The 6200-nt window shown below is 40.8% G+C and overlaps 1 protein-coding gene across 1 annotated transcript in view; it reads left to right on the top strand.

Moving 5' to 3' along the window:
- The first annotated feature begins 4625 nt into the window (after nucleotides 1-4625).
- Nucleotides 4626-6200, top strand: part of DENND2C (DENN domain containing 2C) — a 60506-nt gene continuing 58931 nt past the window's right edge. Inside the window, exon 1 of the mRNA XM_014054067.2 lies at nucleotides 4626-4707. The gene's annotated coding sequence lies outside the window, so the exon portion shown is untranslated. The remainder of the gene's footprint in view (nucleotides 4708-6200) is intronic.

The following is a 6200-nucleotide window of genomic DNA, read 5'->3' as shown; positions in this document are numbered from 1 at the left end:
TCTCCCCACAATCAATTTTCATTCCTTCCCTCCTCTCAGCTTTTTGTTTTTTGCACCTTTCAATATTTTTTGACTTTTGACAACTGCCTGGATTAGTTCCTGCAGTTTTCTTGGCAAGATCCCCCCCCCCCCGAAATTTGCACAAGTCTCAACATACTTTGTGTTATATATTCAGTGATGTAATTTTGCTCTCTTTTGTAAAAACTGGCCATTGCCAAGCAGAATACAATCTTGAGTGAAAACATTCAACAAAGATTATTTTATTACAGTAGTAAAAACTCTCTGTCTGGAGAAGGAAGATCATGCAACTTCCAGCTCTAATCAGACAGTTAGATCTTTCTTTTGTTCAGCTGCCTTCTGCATACTTGTCATCAACACCGGCAGGCAAACTGCCTTGGATTCCTGGGTCTATATTCACAGCTCTCCTAATAGAAAGTTGTTCTTTGGATAGAAGGGTTAAAGAAGAATATAGTAGTTACTTGAAACCATGCTAGAGGCCTTTTAGGTTTAGAACTGACATAAGAAAAACGTGTAAATATACAGTAGACACAAAGTACAATCTTGGCTCTAAAAAAGAACAAGAAACCTTTGGTCTCTGAGTTGTTCTGGCCCTCCAACATAGCCTCTTCATGCTGCTGAGAAGATTTAGTATATTTTAATTCATCCAAATCTATTCTTAACCAGATATCCTTATGAGAGATTTCTCCCCCCAGTAGGTTCTCCCACAGGTCTTTTCCCCTTCCAGATCATGAATCTGTCCACTTAGATCTATTAATCGTGATACACCTGGCATCGTTTTCAAGGCTACCTGCCGGGCAGTAAAAATCTGGATGACCAAGAGATGTCAGCAACAAAGAGCTGGAGGTCTTTCATTTTAAACTCAGACTTAATTTCTGGCAGCAAATCCATGTATTTTCTGGCAACCTTTTGCAGAAGTAGCTTGCCGCCTTCCTAGGGCCAAGAGAGAATATGCAGGTGTAAGAGCAGCTATATAAGTAAGATATTTACCCTGTTGGGAAATAGCAATTTTGAAGCAGGTATCCACAGTCTGTTCTTTCATATCGATTCATTTAAATTTCCGGTTTTAATTTTCCGACAGCCAGCCTCTTTCAAATTATATTCTAATCTGCAAGGTTCAATTCTATGTGATTAGGCAAAAATAAAATCAGTCAAGTACCACAACCTCAGATATGCAGACATTTTCCGTTTTGTTTCAAAATTCTGAATACTTAATTGAGTTGAAACTGAGGCAACTTGGACCACATCAATATAACTGCTGATATTTCATAAACACGGAAGACATCTGGCATTATGAAGATCAACTAATTTAACAAGACAGAAAAGTGTACCTGATTTGAATAATCATTCATAAAAGATTAGCATACAGTGCCATGCATATGGAGCTGCTTAATACAGCAATTGCTATGTTAGGCATTAAGATAACAAAAGTCTTGAATGCTTTTCACCACCAAAGTTACCTTTTATCATTAATATCACCTCATAGTTATCCCATTATACTACAGTAGGTCTATCGCCATCTACTATTTTTTCTTCTGTTCAACTGTGTACAATTCTCAGTGAGTGTCTGGACAAGTTCCTGTAGTTCTCCAAGCAAGGTTTTTCAGAAATGGTTTGCCATTGCCTTTCTAGGATTGAGAGACTGACTAGCCCAAGGTGACCCAGATGGTTTTGTGCCTAAGGTGGGACTCAAATTCACCATTTCCCAGTTTCTAGACTGATGCCTTAACCACTATACCAAACTAGCTCTCAACAGAATCCTATTACAAAGATTCAAAACACTTGTTGAAGTTGGATGATACCTGGACGTTGGGAGATATCCACTGGAATTGAGTGGCAACTAAATTTAAATAAATAAAATAGAAATTATAATCTTTACACATATACACATAAACCCCAATAATATTGATAGATTTTTAAAACCCATACAGTACTGATGAGTGTAAAACAAGACAACTTCAGGGAAGGAAACTTTTAATTCCCTGGATATTAAGGAAGAGATTTTATGTTTTCATCATTATTGTTATGATTTCAAAGTTTGGTTGTAATTAGTGTCATTTTATTAAGTTTGGAAAAACAACTTGAGCTCCTGGTATATAATAAAGCAAGTTTCATTTTAATACAGAGTCCAAGGACAAAACAATTGAACATTAGTTGTATACTAATCCTGCATAGCTCATGATCACAATACTGAATCTAGACCCTTATCTATATATATTGTATTGCAGTGAACGCTTGACTATTCCTTAAATTGTGTCCATATTACACAGATCGGTTTTCAAGTTCATGAGACATGCAATTCAGGAATCTAGGAAGGCAGCAAAGTCCTGCTAGCATGATCATCACCAATCAAGTCCACTCTATCTGCATATTCTATTCATAATTTACTATCTGGATAATGATAAGAGTTAGCCTCAAGCTAAAACAAAACTGGCAGAACAATTGTATTCAATTATTGGTGGGAAAATACTAAAAACATTGGGACTATTCAGAAACTTTTACTAGTTTGTATACCTGGGGGAGGGGGAATCAGCACTTATTCATTTGAAATGTATCTCTATCATGATAGAGATACAGGATATTTTCTAATAAATATCATTATCAGTATAACCAATTTGTATATGTCTATCCCTTTCAACAGAGCCCAGTATACTGAGTACATCACTTTCTTTCTCAGATTTACCCTGATTATTGAACAGAATAGTCGTACCAACTGACCCCTGACCTGAAGTTTCCGTTTCTGTCCCCAGAACTTTGTAATTTTTCATTTTTGCAGAATTCTATTGAAATTTAGTGATAGCTCAGGAAGATCTTGTAAATTAGTGATGTGTTTTGCACTATGCCGCAACATCTCACATCCTTGCTCTAAATAACCATTCTCCTTTCTTAATGTTCAAGTGTAAACAACAGCTTGCAGCCATTTGTTTTAACTATTTCTCCCGTGTGCTGATCTGAAAGAAATGACACTACATCGCTATAGTTCTAAGGTGTGAATGTGAGAAGGTGTGAAAGGATTTGCCAGACCCAAGTCTCTCACAGCTTTGCAGCTGCAATGGTGAAGTGCTTGCTTCTCCTAAGTTGCAGTGGGTGGGTGGGCACTGTGCCATTACAGCATCTGAGGATAAGTGCTCAGTTGGTGATTCTGCAGGGTGTGTCTTCTGTGGGTATAAGGAAAAAAACTCCAGTGGCAGCATTACATAGAGAAATTCAGCTTTGGTAACAAATGCAAACATTCATTTTGTCTTCTGCCTTACGAGTTCCATCCGGTTTGGGATAAAGTAATATTTTGAAGAACCATAAAGAGCTTAGTATTGTTGTCTTCTTCCTCTGAGATAATCATGACTTTGAAAAAAACACACGCAGTTTTGTTCCTTTTTAAAAGAAGACTTGGGATGTTACAGGTTCTTTCTTCATTGCATTTATCTACCATCTCACCAGTGTCAAGCATTCAGGGATCCTCTCCAGCTGTGAAAGGTGTCATCAGACAGGGAGATATATCAGTAAGAAGGGCAATTTGAGTATCTCCTGAAAACAGGAGGAAAGGAAAATATTTAGGCTGGATTAGGCCAAAGGTCTCTCTAAAAGACTTTGATCCCCATAGTGGGCAATCACTGAGAGCTACACAAGCCTGACATGGAGGCAGAAAGACTCTCTTGCTGGTGATCCAGCAACTAGTATTCCCAGACGATTGATCCTAGAAACAATACAGCTTCTTCCTCCAAGAATTGCCCCAATTCTTGATTTTATGTTTGTTCTAGTCATATACAACACACTGACCTCACAATTGAAAGTTGTGACACAGTTTGGCTGTTAGGGAATCTACAGAATCAAAACTATTCAGGAATTGTGTAAAGTTAGCTAGTGGTATTCAAATAGGATCCTCGAGGAGTTAAAAACAAAGCAGCTCACACCAAATACAACTTCATATTGCTTCACACCTTAGTATCCTTTTTTGATAGAGTTTTTACACTCATCTGTGAACGCAGGTCTGGACGAGCCCAAGGTATTCATTTCAAAGTAATTGGCTTGGGCCCGCTGCTGCAAACTAGGGGTTGCTCAGTTATCCATAAAGAAAAACGGCAGCATCTGCACACGCGAGGGTGCAACGGTCTGAACGTTTGTGTTATCCACGTGACGCGACCCGCGCACATCCAAGACGGCCAGCATATAAACGGGTTCTGTAGTTGTAGAAGTTACAGGCGGAATCTGAAGACCAGTCAAAGTCGCGGCACGACAACAAGTCTAATTTATTTTGCTTGGGAAGGCGCCTCGAGTTTCGTTGGTTCATTTGCTATTTGCCGAAGGGAGCTCTGACGGCACAGCTCAGCCATCTGTTGCCAGACATTCTTCCTTCCCGGCCGCCCGTGGGTGAAGGGCTGGGTGTAGCACATGGCCAGAAGCGCCCGGGAAAACCAGCCGCAACCATCCAAAGTAGCACCCACGTGTATTTGAAGCGGAGGGGAAAAAAGTAGAGAAGAGGGGGTGGGGGGAGAGCAGGCGAAGAAGGGCGGGGCTTGGCGTCGGAGCGACGGAGGCAGCAGCCAATAGGGCCCTGCCCAAATGTGTCAACTTCGGAGAGCGGCTCTGCTAGGTTCTTGCGAAGTTGTCACTGGTGGCGGCGGCGGCGGCGGTTGCAGGAGCCCGAAAGGGATTTCAGTGGGAGCAGCAGGAAGAATACAATGAAAGCCGGTGAGTGGGGAAACATGGGGATTCTCCTGCCATTGAGTTTCTTGTTTAACTTGAGGGGTTGTTTGCCTGACTCGGAGGGAGGACTTTCTGCCTTTTCTTCAGAGGCTGGCGGGGCATTTGACCGATGCTTCTCGTGGCTTGAGATCCAGGCTCTGCTTTGGACGACGGTGCTGCGCTCGCTCCTGCGACGCTCAAGCCCGAGTGACCCTCAGTTGTTTGCGGAGAGAGAGTTTATTTGATCCCGTCCTTTTCCCGTTGGGATCTCTCATTAGGAGAAACGAGGAGAAACTTCTTCGACCCACAATCCTGAAGAAGGCCGGGAAATGGCAGATCCCCGCTTGAGCACGCGTAACTTCCCAAAACGCGAAAAAGAGAATGGTAAACTGGTGCCCATATAATAGCTGGTGGATGGGTGGAATATTGTTGAAGGTTGAGGCAGTTTGTTTTTCCTGTAGTTCCTCTTAAATAATAACCTGCGTGATAGGATGCCTTGGTTGATGCTTTATAATGAGACAGTTGCTAATTAGTCCACCTGAGAAAGTAATTCTTCCCAGAACTCATAGTTAAATGAATGAATTCCATCCACAAGATGGGGGTGATGGCCACTCATGGAAATGTCAAATGAAAAGGTTAAGATAATTCACCCAAAAGAAAGCTTCTACTCACCAATAGTTGTGGTAACTACATTTATCCTCCATGAGGTGGCAATGGCAATGCCAATTTCTCAAGGAAAGCAGTGGGCAGCTATTCTCAGGATTCTACTTGTTGATTTCCAACTGGCTTCTAGTTGCTACTAGAATGAATGGGTTTTGGTCCCATAGACTTGGTTTTGATTCAGTAGGACTCTTTTTATCCTGTTGTAGTGACAGTTAATAGCATTGGCTCAGGCTTCAAGTATTACCTGTTCTCTGTCAAATAAGAAAATGATGTTGAATGATTGATTTGACTGTCCATCACAGCCAGGAGCAATTTTGGAGTTTTGTGCTTATTTGTTTTGTGTTGAGTCTTGTATGGGAAGCTTGCTGACCCTAAACAATCTTTATTTATGTAAAGAATAATTTGGTGGGGTGATGGTGGTGGACTGGTGGTGATTGTAGACTGTACACGGGTATGAATTCAAGAAGTACTTTAATTCATCATGTGTGCCTTCTTACTTCTGATACAGTCCTGAACTAGGAAGGCAGCTGCTCACACATGCTGTCAATGAAATAAGATTCAGTGACCACAACATCTTGTTGCTGTCAAAGCAATCTGTTCTTCAAACCTGTCCCTGAGTTTACCAGAATATTGCACTTTTTAAAAATCTATCATTGGGTCTGTACGGATATTTGAATTTCGAAGGTTAGGATTTCAAACACATATCTGGATTTAAATGGTAAGTAGGAAATCTAGTGCACAAAGCTAAAACTCAGAATAGAAGTATTCAGGTCGCAAAAATATTGCCTGAAATAAGCGTGTTGATAACTTTTGGGAAATATATGCCACTCTGAATT

The sequence above is a fragment of the Thamnophis sirtalis genome, unplaced genomic scaffold (assembly GCF_051295495.1).
Source record: "Thamnophis sirtalis isolate CommonGarterSnake01/CBP01778 unplaced genomic scaffold, rThaSir2_p1.2 scaffold_7, whole genome shotgun sequence".
Taxonomy (NCBI): Eukaryota; Metazoa; Chordata; class Lepidosauria; order Squamata; family Natricidae; genus Thamnophis; species Thamnophis sirtalis.
Note: the sequence above shows the minus strand (reverse complement) of the source record. Positions and strands in the feature narration are given on the sequence as shown.